Below are 17,915 nucleotides of genomic sequence, written 5' to 3'. Positions count from 1 at the left end.
AAAAAAAAAAAATTCTCAAAGTTGATGTACAGAGGTTATTTCAAATGGTAATTTTTCTTTTAGAATCTCCCTAAAAAGGCCACCTTTGATGTTTCTTAGAGTTTTCTAATCTGCTTTTGGTTGAGGTCATACCATTCTTCAATAATTACTGAAGGTTTATGTTGTCTTGTCTTCCTAGTTCTATTCTGCACTGATATTTTGAAGTTGGTTTATGTAACGTTTGACATAAAGGAGTGACTAAATGGTATCTTAATTCTCAAGAGGTAGATTCCTGAACATACACTAAAGGACCTGTAAGATGAAATCAGAGTGGAAAATTTTCAAAATGTTTCAAAAACAAAGTCAATCCTGCAGACGTCCCCTTCACTGCTCATATCACCCAGAATAACAAAATGTCCCGAGACTTGAGTTTTTGGCATATGATTGTCAGTGTTACCTTAATTATCTCATAATTTAGATAATGCCTTTTGCTAAAATTTCACATCTAAAGAATGGCTTAAGTTTTAAAATCTGGTAACAGTTTGAAGTAGAATGCTGGGAACTACAGAAAATTGCACAGGCATTTGGAATTTATATTATCTTCTTAGATTGCATTTGTCAAGCTTTGGCAGCATTTCTTTTAAATGTGATGACCCCCAATTTGCCAAACCGTCAGAAGTCAGTGAAGCAAAGAATTGAAGGTAAAATGTTGATTCAAAGATTGTCTCCCCCAAATCCCTCATCCCTGTCTCTGAAATGGAACTTTGGAAGGCATTTATACAGAAGATTGGTCCAACAGCCTTTATATTTGCATAGACGTTTACTTGCATTCCTAGACTTGGTTTTATGGAAAAAGAAAACTTTTATTTCTATTACAATGTATTGCATCTGTCTGGTTTTGCTGGCAAATTAAGATGGTCCTGGTCCCTCAGGATGCTTTTTCCGTTAATAAATGTCCTATGTAAATAAAAAAAAAAAAAAAAGAAAGAAAATTATGCCTAGAAAATTTTCTTTGTTTCCTTCTTCCTTTTTTTGATTTTTCGTGAGGCCCACTCTCACTCTGTTGCCAGGCTAGAGTGTCATAACATCAGCCTAGCACACAGCAACATCCAACTCTTGCATTGAAAGGATCCTCCTACCTCAGCCTCTGGAGCAGCTGAAACTAAAGACAAGGGCCTCAACACTTGACAACCTTTATATTTTAGTAAAAACATGGTGTGTGATCAGGGCAGAGGTTATCTTGCTGTTTCTCAGCCTTGTCTCCAACCCCTGAGCTCAGGGGATAAGCCTACCTTGGTATCCACCTACCTTGGTCTCCCAGAGCAACCACATATTTTAGTCATGCATTGCAAAAGTCATTGAGCTCTGTATGAGAAATGAACTTATCAGGGGCTTTGAGGAGTTTCCAATCCTCAGGCCCCCATGACACATAGGGATTATATCAGGACTGTTTTGGATATCCGTGGTGGAAGATATCCCCACAAATGTTTACACATCTCTTTTTTGCTTATCAGATTTCCTTAGTGATTGTGTTGAACTTGTGGCCAAACATAATTTTTCTACTTCTTATGTGCCCAAGAAGCCAAACATTTGGAGACACCTGGCCTGGAGTTGAGGAATGTTGGAACTTTCCAGAAAGATTGATATTTCCAATGATTCTCATAAATATCTGCAGCTATGGAGTACACTACTAGACACAGTGCCTAACCAGATGTTGAGCGATGACCTTCAGTAGGAGACCTACCTTTCAAAACTAGCCTAATCTAGAGAAAGAAATCAAACATCACAAAAAGTAGAACTGAGTAGGCTCGGTGCCTATGGCTCAAAGAGCTAAGATGCCAGCCACATACACATAAGGTGGCAGGTTCAAATCCAGCCCGGGCCTTCAATGATGGCTGCAACCAAAAAATAGCTGGGCATTGTGGCAGGCACCTGTGGTCCCAGCTACTTGGGAGGCTGAGGCAGAAGACTAGATTGAACCCAGGAGTTGAGGGTTGCTGTGAGCTGTGATGCCACAGTACTCTACCCAGGGGGGCAGCCTGAGACTCTGTCTCAAAAAAAAAAAAAAAAGGAAAAGTAGAACTGAGTATTGTGTGACATACCTTTCAGGTCTGTGAAATCACTGTCTGATCTGTGGGCTCAGGTTCTTGGTCTATAACATCCCAAGACAGCACTAAGTATAAACCATACTCTTCCACTTGCTTAAAAATCCGTGATATGAAGTGGAAAGGAAGAGTTGCTGAATGCCTTTGCTGGATATACAAACAAACTTTTGGAAGAAGGAATTGAGCATAGAGATAAGAACCCCTTACTATTCTAACAGTTTGAACCCAACAACATACCCAGATAGCCACTACACATTCTTAGCAGAATAAGGTTAAGCTTAAAGATGGTAACCCAGGGCAACACCCATTGTGATGTCATCCACGGTGATAATGTTGTGACTTCATCCTGTAATGTTTTGGGATCTAGGCTTCTCATCAAAATACTAAGTGATCTTTCTGCTCACTTCAGATGGTATCCCTCAAGTGTTTTAACCAGGAAATTTCTTTTTCTTTTTTTGTTAGTTTTCTTTATGCTTTTATTTAATTTTCTTTTTTCTCATAAAGTCTCACTTTATCGCCCTGGGTAGAGTGCCATGGCCTCACAGCACACAGGAACTTTGGATTCCTTTGCTTAGGCGATTCTCTTGCCTTAGTCTCAAGAGTAGCTGGGACTACAGTCGCTGACACCAAGCCTGGCTATTTCTTCTTATTTTTGTTGCACTTTGTCCGGGACTGTGTTAAAATCTGCCACCCTTGCTATAAGGGACTGGTGCCCTACTCACTAAGCCACAATATCCCAAAGTTGAGATATTTTTCAAACTATGATTGGTTTCCAGCAGTGGTTCTTTATACCTTTCATCTTGGCACTTTGGGAGGCCCAGTCAGTTGGATTGTCTGAGTTTCTGAATTGCAGATCAGCCTTAGCACTGGTGAAATCCCTATCTCTGAAAAATAAAAAAGGCCTGATTTTATGCAGGCACTTGGTGTCCCACCTAAGGCAATAGGTTCGCTTGATGAAAAGAAGCACAGCTTGCTGTTAGTTATGATACCAGGGCACTCAACCAAGGGTAACAAAATGAGACTCTTTCTTAATACATAAATGGAGAAAACCATTGATAGGAAAATTATCCCTCATTTTTACTTTTGACCACGGATCTAGAATTCATATTTTACCACTAGATTAGATGTCAACTAGAGAAACTTTTTCTCATAGAGAAATTGCTTTCCTAAAGCCTGTGTTAGTCAAGCCTTTGAATTTTATGTAAATCTGATCCTTTGATATCCTAGATTCTTATAGTTACTCTAAAGAGGCCACATAGTGAATTCCTGACTTCAGTCAAGCTTTTCATATGGATACTAAAAAATCCAGAGTACACCCTCCACCCCTTCTGTTGGGTTCCTTCCATCTGGGCCAATATTACCTTCTCCCAATAATTCGGAGGCCATAAACCAGACAGCTCTGGACAACCCCTATGTGTCAGACCAACTGGCAATATCCTAATGAACCAATCACAAACATACTTGTCATGATTCATTGCCCCCCCAGAGGCCACAATAAATGTCCTCCTTTATGTAGTCCCCTATTCCATATGCCTACTGACATCTCCTCATACTTTTTCTTTTGGAAACTGACTAGCAAATTTTCTTCCTTCCTTCCTTTCTTTCTTTTTTTCTTTCTTTCTTTCTCATGAGACAGAATTTCACTGTTTTGCCCAAGAGAGAGTTTTGTGCCCTCAGCCAATAACCCAGTGACATCCAACTTTCGAGTTGAAGGGATCCTCCTGCCTCAGCCTCTGGAGTACCTGGAACTGAAGTCAAAGGCCACAACACTTGACAACCTTTTCCATATTAGAGCAAACCAGTTGGGAGATCAGGGCTGAGGGACTGTTGCTGTTTCTCTGCCTTGTCTCCGCCCACTGAGATCTTTGGATCAGTCCACCTTGGCCTCCCAGAGCATCCAAATATTATAGTCATGCATGACAAAAGTCATTGAAGTCTACTTAAGGAATTACGTTACCAGGGTCTTTGAGGAGTGTCTAATCCTCAGGCCCTAGTGACACATAGGGATTATGTCAGGGCTGTTTTGCATATCCATGGTGGCAGATATCACCACAATTATGCACACATCTCTTTTTTTGCTTATCAGGTTTCATTAGTCATTCTTTATTGAACGTATGGCCCAAGAAATCTTCCACTTCCTACAGGGCCATGAAGCCAAATGTTTGGACACACATGGCCTGGACATCAGGAATGTTGGACCTTTCAAGGTAGGCTGATATTTCCCATGATCATTATAAATAACTGCTGGTGCAGATCACACTACTAGACAGATTGCATAACCAGAATTTGAGAGAGGAAATTCAGTGAGACACCTACCATCTGAAACAAGGCTTCTCTAGAGACAGAGGTAAAACCTCAACAAAAGTTGATGTGAGAATTTTTTTACATACCTGTCAGGTCTGTCAAATCACTTTCTGATCTTTGGGCTCGGAATCTTGGTCTATAACATCCCCAGGCATCACTGAGTACAAACCTCACTCTTCCATTTGCTTACAGATCCATGACGTGAAAAGGAAACAAAGGGTTTTTGTATTCATTGGCCTTAGATACAAACTTTAGAAAGCAGGAATTGAGTGTGGAGAAAAGAACCCCATTCTTGTGTAACATTTTGAAGCCAATGACCAACCTGGACAGCCACTACCCATACTTAGCAAGAATAAACTTAAGCTTAAAGATGGTAACCCAGGGCAACACCCATTGTGATGTCATGAGGACCATGTAGTGACTTCATCCTGTAATTTCCTGGGATCCAGGCTTCTGGTCAAAGACACTAACTGGCCTTTTCTGCTCACTTTAGCTGGTGTCCCACATGTTTTTGATCCAGGACACTTCTTAGCCCTCCACCCACAGACAGAGAAGTGATCTCCCATTTGTGCCTTATTGATTCTATTGATGGTTGAGATTCCCGGCCTTTGGCTGACACAACAGTTGAAATTTTGTACAGCAGTGTTACTCCAGCTGCACCACAGCTGACAAAACTGCATGGAGTCACTTAAGTAGGGTGTTATTCATTGTTTGTTTGTTTTTTTGAGACAGAATTTCACTTTGTCCCCCTCAGTAGAGTGCTGTGACATCACAGCTCACATCATCTCCAACTCCAGGGATTAGGAGATTCTTTTGCCTCAGCCTCCCCAGTAGCTGGAACTACAGGCACCCGTCACAACATCTGGCTATTTTTTGTTGTAATTTGGCCTGGCCAGGTTTGAACTCACCACCCTTATGGTGAGCCACCACCCCAGACATTGAAGGTGTGATGTTTTTCAAACTATACTTTGTGTCAGCAGTGGTTCTTCATTCCTCTCATCTTGGCAATTTTAGATGCCCAGTCAGTTGGATTGTCTGAGCTTTTGAATTGGAGACCAGCCTAAGCACTAGTGAGATCCCCATCTCTGAAGAATAAAAAATGACTGGATATTATGCAGGTGCCTGGAGTACCAGCTAGTGGAATAGCTTTCCTTTATGAGAACAGTTGAAGCTTGCTGTGAGCTGTGATACCAGAGCACTCACCCAAGGGCAACAAAACAAGACTCTGTCTCAGTACATAAATGGACAAAAACATTGGTAGTGGAGTTACCCCTCATTTTTACTTTTTTTTTTTTTTTTGGTAGAGACGGTGTCTTGCTTTATCACCCTCGGTAGAGTTCCATCTTGTCACACAGATCCACAACAAACTACATTTCCTGGGCTTAGGCAATTTTCTTTTCTCAGCCTCCCAAGTGGCTGGGATTATAGATGCCTGCCACAATTCCTGGCTATCATTTTTACTTTTGACCACAGTTCTAGTGTTGAAATTTTCCCCCTAGATTAGATGTCCACTAGAGAAATTATTCTCTCACAGGGAAATTTTTTTCCTACAAACTCTATTAGTCAAGCCTTTGGATTTTATGTAACTCTGACCCTTTGATATTTTATATTTTTGTAGTTACTCTAAACTTCCCACACTGTTAATTCCTGACTCAAATCAGGCTTTTCTTGTGCATGCCAAAAAATCCAGATTATAACCTTCACATCCTATGTTGGGCTTTTCAATCTGGGCCAATATGCCCTTGTCCCAGTCAGTCCAAGACAAGTGACCAGACACCTCTGGACACCTTCTAGCCATAAGATCAACTGGCAATGTCCTAAGGAGCCAACAGCAAATGAACTTCTCCTGACTCATTGTTCCCTCCTCCCTCTGGAGACCACAATAAATCTCTTCTCTTTTGTAGTCCTTTATTCTATCTGCCTACTGACCTCTTCTCATAATTTTGCTCTTTGAAACTGTGCCTAGCAAACTTTATTAATTAATTAATTAATTAATTTTATTATTTTTCATGAGACAGTCTCTCACTCTGTTGCCCAGGCTATATTGTCCATGACATCAGCCTAGCACCCAGCAACATCCAACACTTGGGTTAAAGGGATCCTCTTGCCTCATCCTCTGGAGTGGCTGGAACTACAGGCAAGGGATACAATGCTTGACTACCTTTTCTTTCTTTCTTTTTTTTTTTTATATATATATGTGTTTATTAGGTTTCCATATTTTGCCTTCAGAAAATTAAACAGGCTTAAAATATAATTACAACACCAATGTTTAAGATAAGGACTAGAAACGAAAACCTTGTAAAGAATGAACAAAGATAAATACATTCAGAAAAGAAATCAGATGAGTGCTGCATTGAAATATTAAGCAACAATAATAATAATAATGCAAAGAAAGTAACATTCAAATTCTCAAATAAGAATGTGTCTATTATAGAATGCTTTGACTCTGAGGATCAGTATGGAGTTACCAGTTAACTTCTCCTTATTTTTTTTCCAAAGTATCAAAAAATAGACAACTAATATTTATAAATAAAAGTAAAAGATAATTTAAAAAACAGATCATTCCAAATTTTAGAGACAATAGAAAAAGAAGAAATACTTCAAAATTATTCAATTTAATCTGGATACACCTGATATTAAAATTGGAGAAAATATATTATTATAAAGGGGAAATTACAAACATATTTCACTTATAAATGAGGATGCAATATCCTAAACAACATATTAACAAGTTGAATTAAAAATTAATGTTTAAGGTGGCATCGGTGGCTCAAAGGAGTAGGCGCTGGCCCCATATGCCGGAGGCGGTGGGTTCAAACCCAGTCCTGGACAAAAACTGCAAAAAAAATAAATTAATTAATCTTTAATCAATGTACTTTAGTCAAAATTAAATCCAATTTATGTAAGAATTAGTCACTATTTGCTTTTCTTTTCTTTTTTTTTCTTTTTTTCCTTTCTCTCATCCCCTCCCTTCTTCTCTATCTGACTTCCCTTTACCTCATGTCCCATCATGTCATTAATTGTCATTAATTTTCCTCATATCAAAGTTGAATACATAGGATTCATACTTCTCCATTCCTGTGAGGCTTCACTAAAAATAATGTGTTCCACCTCCATCCAGGATAGTACAAATGCTCCAAAATTTCCATCTGCAGTAGAAATTATCAACAACAGATTAGACCATGCTAAGTAAGAATCTCAGACGTAGAGGATAAAGCTCTCGAGGTAACTCAGATAGTTAAAGTGGCTGAAAAGGAGAGCAGTCAGAATGTTCACTTATAGAATTGTGGAACTCTATAACGTTTTCAAACATATGAGTTATAGGTATCCCAGAAGGGGAAGAAGAATGTCCCAAAGAAATGGAAGCCATTCTAGAGAATATTATTATGAAAATTTCCAGATTCTGGGAAGATAGCCGACTGGTAGCAGCCCTTGTCAGAGGCTCCTGAGCAAAGGAAGAAAAACTGGATGGAATCAGAATCTGTGAAGCCAAAGACGGGGAGTTGAGCCCAGAAAGAAGTTTGGCAAGCTGTATATCCATGGAAGAGCATTTAAGAACACAAAATACAGGTACAAAGCGGGCCCCAGAACTACTTGCTAGAGTTCTTGCAGGCACTGGGTGGCCGCAGAGGAGCCCCCAGCTCCGGGCAGGCACAGAACTACTTGCTAGAGCCACGCGCACCCTGCAGGTTGCAGTGGAGGAGTCCTCCATTCCAGGTAGGTCCAAAACTGCTTGATAGAGACATGCCCACCCCATGGGAGCCAGTGGAGGATTCTCCACTTCAGAAACCTGTGTTGGGTGGGCCCAGAACTGCTTGCTAGAGCCACACGCAACCCACACAGTCATAGCAGGGGAGTCTACCACTCCAGGTGGGCCCAGAACTGTTTGCTAGAGCCACATGCGTCCCACAGGCAGCAGCAGAAAAGTTCCCTGCCCTGGGCTTCCACGCTGGGAGGGCCCAGGTTGGCTTGCTAGTGCCATGTGCACCCAGCAGGCAGTAGTGGAGGAGTTCCCCGTTCCAGACACCAGTGTTGGGCGGGCCCAGAAGTGCTTGTTAGAACCACACACAACCCACAGAGCCACTGTGGAGGAGTCTACAGCTCCAGGCAGGCCCAGAATTGTTTGCTAGAGCCACACACGTCCCATGGGTGGCAGTGCAGGAGTTCCCCACTCCGGGCTCCTGTGCCAGGATGGCCCAGATCGGCTTGCTAGTGCCATGTGTGCCTCATGGGTGGTGGCAGAGAAGTTCCCAGCTCTAGACATCAGTGTTGGGCGGGCCTGGAACTGCTTGCTAGAGACACATGCAACTTGCTGGGCCACTGTGGAGGAGTCTACTGCTCTGGGAAGGCCCAGAACTGTTTGCTAGAGCCATGGGCGTTCCGTGGTTGGCAGCGGAGGAGTTCCCTGCTATGGTCTCCTGTGCCAGGAGGGCCCAGATCAGCTTGCTAGTGCCTCCCCCGTCCAGCGAGTGGTGGCAGAGGAGTTCTCTGCGCCCCATTCCCCTGCCCCCCCCCAGGTTGCTGAACTAGGACTGATCCAGCTGCTGCTGTTCCCCTGTCCCCCCAGTAACCGGAGTGGGATGAACTAGGATTGATCTGGTCATGCACATTCCCTGCACCACCTCTGTCATTCCACTGACCCCCAGTTGCTCTGGCAAGGCTGAACTAGGACTGATCTAGCCACTGCAGTTCCCCTGTCCCCTGGTTGCCCCAGTGGGGCCAAACTAGGACTGACCTGGCAGTGCATGTTCCCCACACTGTTGCTGCTGTTCCCCTGCCCCCCAGTTACCCCAGCAGGGCTGATGAAGGACTGTTCCAGCAGCTGCCGTTCCCCTTCTCCCAAGTCACCCCAGTGGGGCCAAATGAGGACTTATCTAGCCACTGCTGTTCCTCTGCCCCCTGGTCGCCCTGACAGAACTGAACTAAGACTGACCCAGCTGCCGCCGTTCTCCTGCCCTCATGGCTGGCCCAGCTGGGCAGAACGAGGATGGACCCAGCTGCCGCCATTCCCCTGCTTCCCCGACCCATCGCCCTGGCAGGGCTGAAGTAGGACTGATTTGGCCACTCTTGTGCTACGTGCAGCTGCTGTCATTCCCCTGTCCCCTGGTAACACCGGCAGGGCCGAAATGGGACTGATCTGGCTGCACAATCACACCAAACCATCACTGCAGTTCCCCTGCCCCCCAGTCACACCAGTGGAGCCAAACTAGGACTTATCTGGCCACTGCCGGTCTCCTGACCCCCGCTCGCCCTGGCAGGCCAAACAAGGTCTGATCTGGCTATGCAGGCTCTTGTGCAGCTGCTGCCATACCACTGTGCCCCAGTTGCCCCAGCGCCTGAGAACTAGGAGAAGACGACAGACACACCCTGCCTTTCTGGGTAACCAAAAGAAGCCACTGAATGAACGGTTCTGATAAGGTCTCCAAACAGGATAAACTCAGCATGGGGCAGAATCAGTGGAATAACTCAGACAACTTGAATAAACAGAGTAGATCAACTCTCCCAAAGAAAAATGGGGAAGATGCAATTGAAGACCCCAGCCATAAACAGGTCTGAGATGTCACAAATCAAGTTTGGAATTTGGATAGTAAATAAGATTAACAGAATGGAAGAAAGGAGGGAGTAAGAATTCAATAAATTATTGAAAAGATATCTCAAGAAATTATTCAAAAGATGTCTCAAGAATTCAATGATTTCAAAGATAAAATGACCAAAGATTATGAAACACTGAGACAAGAAGTTGTAGCCCTCAAAGATCTGAAAGATATAGTGGAATCCCTCCATAACAGAGTAGAATAGGCAGAAGAAAGGATCTCTGACATTGAAGAAAAAGCTTTTGAACAAGCCCAGGAGAGCAAAAATCAAAAGAAATGGAGAGCAAAAATGGATATTTCTCTCAGAGAGCTCTTGGATAATTCAAAGAAAACTAAGATTGGACTCATAGGAATCCCTGAAGGTGATGAAGTTGCTTCACAAAACACAGAGGCTTTTCTTCATGAAATTATGAAAGAGAACTTTCCATACATGCTAAGAGATCCTGAAATTCACATAGCAGATAGTTTCAGAACCCCATCATGACTCAACATGAACAAGACATCCCCTAGGAACATCATAATTAGCTTCACTAAAGTTAAGGTTAAAGAGAAAATTCTGAAAGAAGTAATACATAAGAAAACCATAACCTACAAGAGGAAGAGTATTAGGATGACTGCAGATCTCTTGGCTGAAACCTTTCAGGCTATAAGAGGATGGTCATTGACTTTTAATCTCCTAAAACAAAATAACTTCCAACCCAGGATCCTGTATCCAGCTAAAGTTAGTTTAATCTATGATAGAGAAATTAAATTCTTTAACAACAATCACATATTGAAGAAATTTGCCATAACTAAACCAGCTCTCCAGGAAATTCTCAAACCTATCCTACATAATGACCAGTGCAATCCTCCACCACAAAAAGAAAACTCACTCAGAAACTTTTGATCAAATTCCAACTTCCACAATGGCAAAAGGATTAAAAATATCCACTGGACTTTTGAGAAACTCAATGCCCAAAATTTTACCAGGCTAGTCAAGAATTTTAATCAATGTGAATGGTTTAAATTGTCCTCTAAAGAGGCAAAGATTGGCTGATTGGATACAGAAACTCAGACTGCATATATGTAGTATTCAAGAATTGCATCTTACTTTAAAAGACAAATAAATATAGACTCAGGGTGAAAGGATGGTCATTTATATTACAGGCAAATGTAAAGCAGAAAAAAGCAGGTGTTGCAATTTTATTCACAAATGCAATAGGGTTTAAACCAACAAAGGTAAACAAAGATAAGGATGGCCACTTTATCTTTGTTAAGGGTAATAATCAATATGACAAGATCTCAATTATCAATATCCATGCACCCAACTAGAATGCACCTCAAATTATAAAAGAAACACTAAGTGGCATGAGCAACTTGATCTCTTCCAGCTCCATCATAGTCGGAGATATTTACACTCCTTTGGCAGTGTTGAATAGATCCTCCAATAAGAAGCTTAGCAAAGAAAATTTATATTTAAATTTAACTATTCAACTTTTGGACCTAACAGATATCTACAGAACATTTCATCATAACAAAACCAAATATACATTTTTCTCATCAGTCCATGGAACATACCCCAAATTTGTCACAACTTAGGTCATAAGTCTAACCTCAGTAAATTTAAAAGAATAGAAATTATTCCATGCATCCTCTTGGACCATCATGGAATAAAAGTTGAACTCAGTAACAACAGGAATTTGCAGTCTCTTACAAAAACATGGAAGCTAAATAACCTTATTCTGAATGATAAGTGGGTCAGAGACGAGATCAAGGATATTATCAAATTTTTAGAACAAAACAATAATGAAGACAAGAGTCATTAGAACCTCTGGGATACTGCAAAGGCAGTCCTAAGAGGGAAATTTAAAGGACTGCAAGCCTTCCTCAAGAGAACAGAAAGAGAAGAAGTTAACAACTTAATGGGACATCTCAAGCAACTGGAAAAGGAAGAACATTCCAATCCCAAACCCAGCAGAAGAAAAGAAATAACCAAAATTAGAGCAGAATTAAATGAAATTGAAAATAAATGGATTATAGAACAGATCTATAAATCAAAAAGTTGGTTTTTTGAAAAGGTCAATAAAATAGATAAACCTTTGGCCAGTCTAACCAAGAAAAAAAGAGTAAAATCTCTAATATTGTCAATAAGAAATGGTAAAGATAAAATAACAACAGACCCCTGAGAAATTCAAAAAATTCTTAATGAATATTACAAGAAATGTTATTCCCAGAAATATGATAATCTGAAGGAAATCGACCAATACTTGGAAGCATGCCATCTTCCAAGTCTTAGCCAGAATGAACTGGAATTGTTGAACAGACCGATATCAAGTTCTGAAATAGCATCCACTATACAAAATCTCCCTAAAAAGAAAAACCTTGGAACAGATGGCTTCAGGTCAGAACTCTACCAAACCTTTAAAGAGGAACTATGACCTATATTACTCAACCTTTTCCAAAATATAGAAAAAGATGGAATACTACCCAACACATTCTATGAAGCAAACATCACCTTGATCCCAAAACTGGGAAAAGACCCAACAAGAAAAGAAAATTATAGACCAATATCACTAATGAATATTGATGCAAAAATATTCGACAAAATCCTAACCAACAGAATCCAGCAACACATCAAACAAATTGTACACCAAGACTAAGTGGGTTTTATCCCAGGATCTCAAAGATGGTTCAACATGCGTAAATCTATAAATATAATTCATCACATGAACAAATTAAAAAAAAAGACCATATGATTCTCACATTTGATGCAGAAAAAGCTTTTGATAATATCCAGCATCCCTTCATGATCAGAACACTTAACAAAATTGGTATAGAAGGGACATTTTTTAAACTGATAGAGGCCATCTACAGCAAACCTATAGCCAATATTGTATTGAATGGAGTTAAATTGAAATCATTTCCACTCAGATCAGGAACCAGGAGAGGTTGCCCATTGTTTCCGCTTCTCTTTGACATTGTAATGGAAATTTTAGCCATTGCAATTAGGGAAGAAAAAGCAATTAAGGGCATCCATATAGGGTTAGAAGAGATTGAACTTTCACTTGCCACAGATGATATGATTGTATATCTGGAAAACACCAGGGATTCAACTACAAAACTAGAAGTGATCAAGGAATATAGCAGCTTCTCAGTTTACAAAATCAACAGTCATAAATATGTAGCTTTTATATATACCATTAGCAGCCAAGCTGAAAAAACAGTCAAGGACTCTATTTCTTTCACAGTAGTAGCAAAGAAGATGAAATATTTTGGAGTTTACCTAACGAAGGACGTGAAAGATCTCTATACAGAGAACTATGAAACTCTAAGAAAAGAAATAGCTGAAAATGTTAACAAACGGAAAAATATACCATGCTCATGGCTGGGGAGAATCAATATTGTTAAAATGTCCATAATACCCAAAGCAGTATATAACTTTAATGCAATCCCTATTAAAGCTCCACTGTCATAGTTTAAAGATCTTGAAAAAATAATACTTCATTTTATATGGAATAAGAAAAAACCTCAAATAGCCAAGACATTACTCGGGAATAAAAACAAAGCAAAATAACAAAGATAAATAACAAAAGGTAAAAGCTGATATATTGTATTGCTTCTCTTTGGAAAGTCACCAATATCATCCAGCAGAAACATAATGTCTTTATTTAGTCATAAATACATAGATTATGTATACATTAATGCATTTATGGGGTACAATGTACTGATTTGGAATGCTTACTAGTTGATATAGTTGATATAGCCTTAGCCTCATTTACTTATTGTGCTAAGATATATGCAAACTTGTTGATATAGCCTTAACCTCATTTACTTATTGTGCTAAGACATTTATACTCTATGCTTAGTAGATTTGACATGTACCCTTGCTATATGCACCATAGTTGTGGTCCCACATTTACCCTCCCTCCACCAAATCTCCCCCCTCCCCTCCCATCCCTTTCCTCTTCCTTCCCTCATCATGCACTATAGTTGTGATTTATCTTTTTTTATGAATATGTGAGTGATTTTAAATAGGTTTCATAATAGTACTGAGTACATTGGATACTTTTACTTTCATTCTTGTGATACTTTACTAAGAAGAATATATTCCAGCTCCATCCATATAAACATAAAAGAGGTAAAGCCTTCATCTTTTTTTAAGACTACATAATATTACACGGTATACATATACCACAATTCATTAATCCATTCACGGATCAGTGGGCACTTGGGCTTCTTCCATGAATGGGCTATTATGAATTGAGCTGCAATGAACATTCTGGTGCAAATATCTTTGTTGTAATGTGATTTTTGGTCTTTTGGATATACATCTAGCCGAGGAATTGCAGGGTCGAATGGCAGGTGTACTTTTAGATCCCTGAGTGTTCTCCAAACTGCTTTCACAAAGGAATGCATTAGCTTGCACTCCCACCAACAGTGCCAAAGTATTCACTTCCCTCCACATCCACACCAACATCTATAGTTTTGGGATTTTGTCATGTGAGCTACTCTTACTAGAGTTAGATGATATCCGAAAGTGGTTTTGATTTTCATTACTCGTATGATTAAATATGATTAGCATTTTTTTCATGTGTCTGTAGGCCATGTGCCTGTCTTCTTCAGAGAAGCCCCTGTTCAAGTCTCTTGCCTGCATTGAAATGGGATCACTTATTCTTCTCTTATTAATAAGTTTGAGTTCTCTGTGGATTCTGGTTATGAAACCTTTGTCAGAAAAATAACTTGCAAATATCTTCTCCCATTCTGAGGGCTGTCAGCTTGATGTACTTACTGTATTCTTGGCTGTGCAGAAGATTTTTAGTTTGATCATATCCCACTAATGTATTTTTGGTGTTGCTTCAATTTGCCCAGGGTGTCCTCCTCTTAAAGGTCTTAAGATCCATGGTCTTAAAATATTTTTCCTTTCCCTTATTTAAAAATTTCAAATACTTAGCAATAACACATAAGATGGATTTTTCAAGAAGACTAATATGTATAACACTATACCAACAGGTAAAATAGCAAGCTGCTTTTCAAAATTAAGGCCCACAGCAGTATTTAGAGGAGAAGTTAGGAGAGATAGGCATCATTTTCCTAGTTATATCTTGGCTCTGATTTTCCTCTTTAGAACAATGTCACATTCAAAATTCAAACTTCACCTTTTCCTATACAAAAACTGTGCTTCATTTGCAGGTTAGTCTAATGTGACTCCTTCCAGTCTAGTATATCTTGTATGAGACAATTTAGTTTAAGCCAGTGTTTAACATCTCAGTGTCCCAGAATTAAAAAGAAAAAAAAAATCCTTCCTGGCTTGGCGCCTGTAGCTCAAGTGGCTAAAGTGCCAGCCGCATACACCAGAGCTGGCATGTTTAAACCCAGCCTGGGCCTGCCACATGATGACAACTACATCCAAAAAATAGCTGAGTGTTGTGGCAGGTGCCTGTAGTCCTAGCTACTCAGGAGGCTGAGGCAGGAGAATCACTGAAGCATAGGAGTTGGAGGTTACTGTGAGCTCTGACGTGATAGCACTCTACCAAGGATGATAGCTTGAGGCTCTGTCTCAAAAACAAAACATTCCTTCCACTTCAGAGCAAAATACATATTGTGGTTCTACTGAAGCACTATACACGTGCTAGAACTAAAAAGTAGAAGCAAAAGGGTCTATTCAACATATAACCAGATATATCTAAGTGTATACATGTAAGTTTATGTTTTCACAGTTAGAGATTAAAGAAATTTACATTTGATATGTTCAGAATATTTCTATAATCCTAGTCTATAAATAATGTTTTAAAAGCTCAGCTGATCAAAATGCAGTATAAGAATGTATCAAATTTAATAAATCTTCTAAACCTTTGAAAACAGATAGCTAAAGTCAATAAAGCTTGAGGTTTTAAGAGTATGCTGTCATTCCCTACTAATATGGAAGGCAGACTCTTGTAAATATGATAGGAGAGAAACTCCAAAACGTTGGAAGGAATTGCCAGCTCCTGGACTTCCAGAGTGGTTATCACACTTCAGATTGGCATACAACATAAATGTGGAAGGAGAGGGACTTTCTGTGGAGTGGCCCCAAAATAGACACCTTCATCCTGTGTCCCAGCAGGTAAAACACTGCCATCAGTAGAAAAGGCACAACAAAGACCATTGTTCAAAGGTACAACTTGTATGGGATAATCCTCATCAATTCTCCAGAACCTCACCATTTTGTCATCAGCAAGACTTGCAATATGCCTCATGGTGATGTCCTTCTAGATGCTGTATCATGGTATATTTATTCCTATTCCAACCAAAAACTGCTTCACTGGTTCCAAATGAACACAGCATAGAAGGGTATGGAAACAATGCATAGCTGTACACCCATTTCTGATGTCCCCTGAACAATTTCATCAAGTTTCCATCATCTTTCAGGTGCCATACTCTGAAAATTTGGTCTCTTGAAGTTGACGCTAAGACCAAGCTTCCATGTGGAGCAAAAGTTAAATCTCTGACCACTTCAGTATGAAATGATGAACTTCTATCATGTTAAGGAGGAGTTTTCCTGTATATAAATCCCACATTTTGATACATGCATTGTTTTTTTTTGTTTTTTTTTTTTTTTTTTTTAGGCAATTCTCTTGCCTCAGCCTCCCGAGTAGCTAGGACAACAAGCGCCCACCACAACACCCAGTTATTTTTTTTTTTTTTTTGGTCAGGGCTGGTTTGAACCCGCCATCTTCAGCATATGGGGATGGCACCCTACTCCTTTAAGCCACAGGTGCAGCCTCATACACCCATTGTTTAGCTCCATGGCAAGGAGTAGCTGATCTTGTCCAAATTTGAATTGATGCCATTCTATATTTACACAGCAACTGTTTTTCTTGAACTGAAGACCCAGAGGCAAGACTCCAGACTCTATCTCCACAGTCTAAAATATGTTCATAAGGCTTATTTTTCTGACCACCATCACTATTTTCCCTTGACAATTTTAACTGCTTGAATTTGTAACATTCTTGGTGCCATGCGAGACAAAGGCACTGGGACTACAGAACAAGTTTTACTGTACGATGTACTTGTGACCAACAAAGTATGAAGAATTGGAGCAAAAGCAACAGTACAATCTTCAAGGCCACATTTCTTGTCAAATGGAGCTTCTGGAGCTAAAAGTTCACTTATAGACCATGATTTCACTCTCTTCTTTTTAACCCTCTGGGGAAAGCTGACCATCTATGGGGCACCATCTGATCTTGGGACATGATGGGGATGCAACAACAGAGAAGAGAACAATGGGTGCTAAGGGATGCTATTGGGTCCTGGTCCCTCCCAGTCTAGGGTCTGGAGGATATGAGGGTGGCCATGGGGGCTTCTCTCCTCTACCCAAAGAAAGCTCCATAAAGGCTGGGATCAAACTACATAGTCAAAAACAGACAATAGACCCTGTAACCACCCTCCCACCTACGGACCAAGACAGTCCTCAATGTTGTCCACGGCAAAATAAACACTGAAGACCAAAATTAAAATATATTAACAGTGACATAAACATTAACATTCAAATTGCTTAAGCAAACACAAGTCACCCTACTTCTTTTAATCGCTGACCTTGTTCCTCTTCTGATTTGATGCAAGGAGCATGACGCATGTCTTTCTCCCAGGTCTTGAATCATATTTTCAAATCGTTGTGTTAAAAAACAAACAAACAACAGCAAGCCAACAAGCACAGGTAAAAAATTCACTGTTTCTCTACAACCTCTGGGTTCAATTTCATGTCAAGCTTCTTACTGCTTTAGCAGAAGCAACCTTCCCACACTTTGGGAAATGAGTGGAGCCCAGAGGCTGCAACCATCTCACTGGCTGAGTCTCTGGAACCTGGGACTTGGGGTCTTATTGGCCAGTTTCCCCATGCATGAAAATTGCAAGTCAAGTAGGTTTTTGTTTTAAAGAGGAAAGATTTCAGGCTCCACACGGTAAGAATCTAAAC

The 17,915-nt window shown here is 40.3% G+C and overlaps 1 pseudogene; it reads right to left on the bottom strand.

Annotated features, from left to right (window-relative positions):
- Positions 1–16,171: 16,171 nt before the first annotated feature.
- Positions 16,172–17,164, bottom strand: LOC100940594 (annotated as a pseudogene).
- Between the last annotated feature and the right edge of the window lie 751 nt (positions 17,165–17,915).

This window comes from Otolemur garnettii, unplaced genomic scaffold (genome assembly GCF_000181295.1).
Source record: "Otolemur garnettii isolate 467f Iridium unplaced genomic scaffold, OtoGar3 scaffold00289, whole genome shotgun sequence".
Classification (NCBI taxonomy): Eukaryota; Metazoa; Chordata; class Mammalia; order Primates; family Galagidae; genus Otolemur; species Otolemur garnettii.
This window is presented reverse-complemented; position numbering and strand designations above follow the sequence as displayed.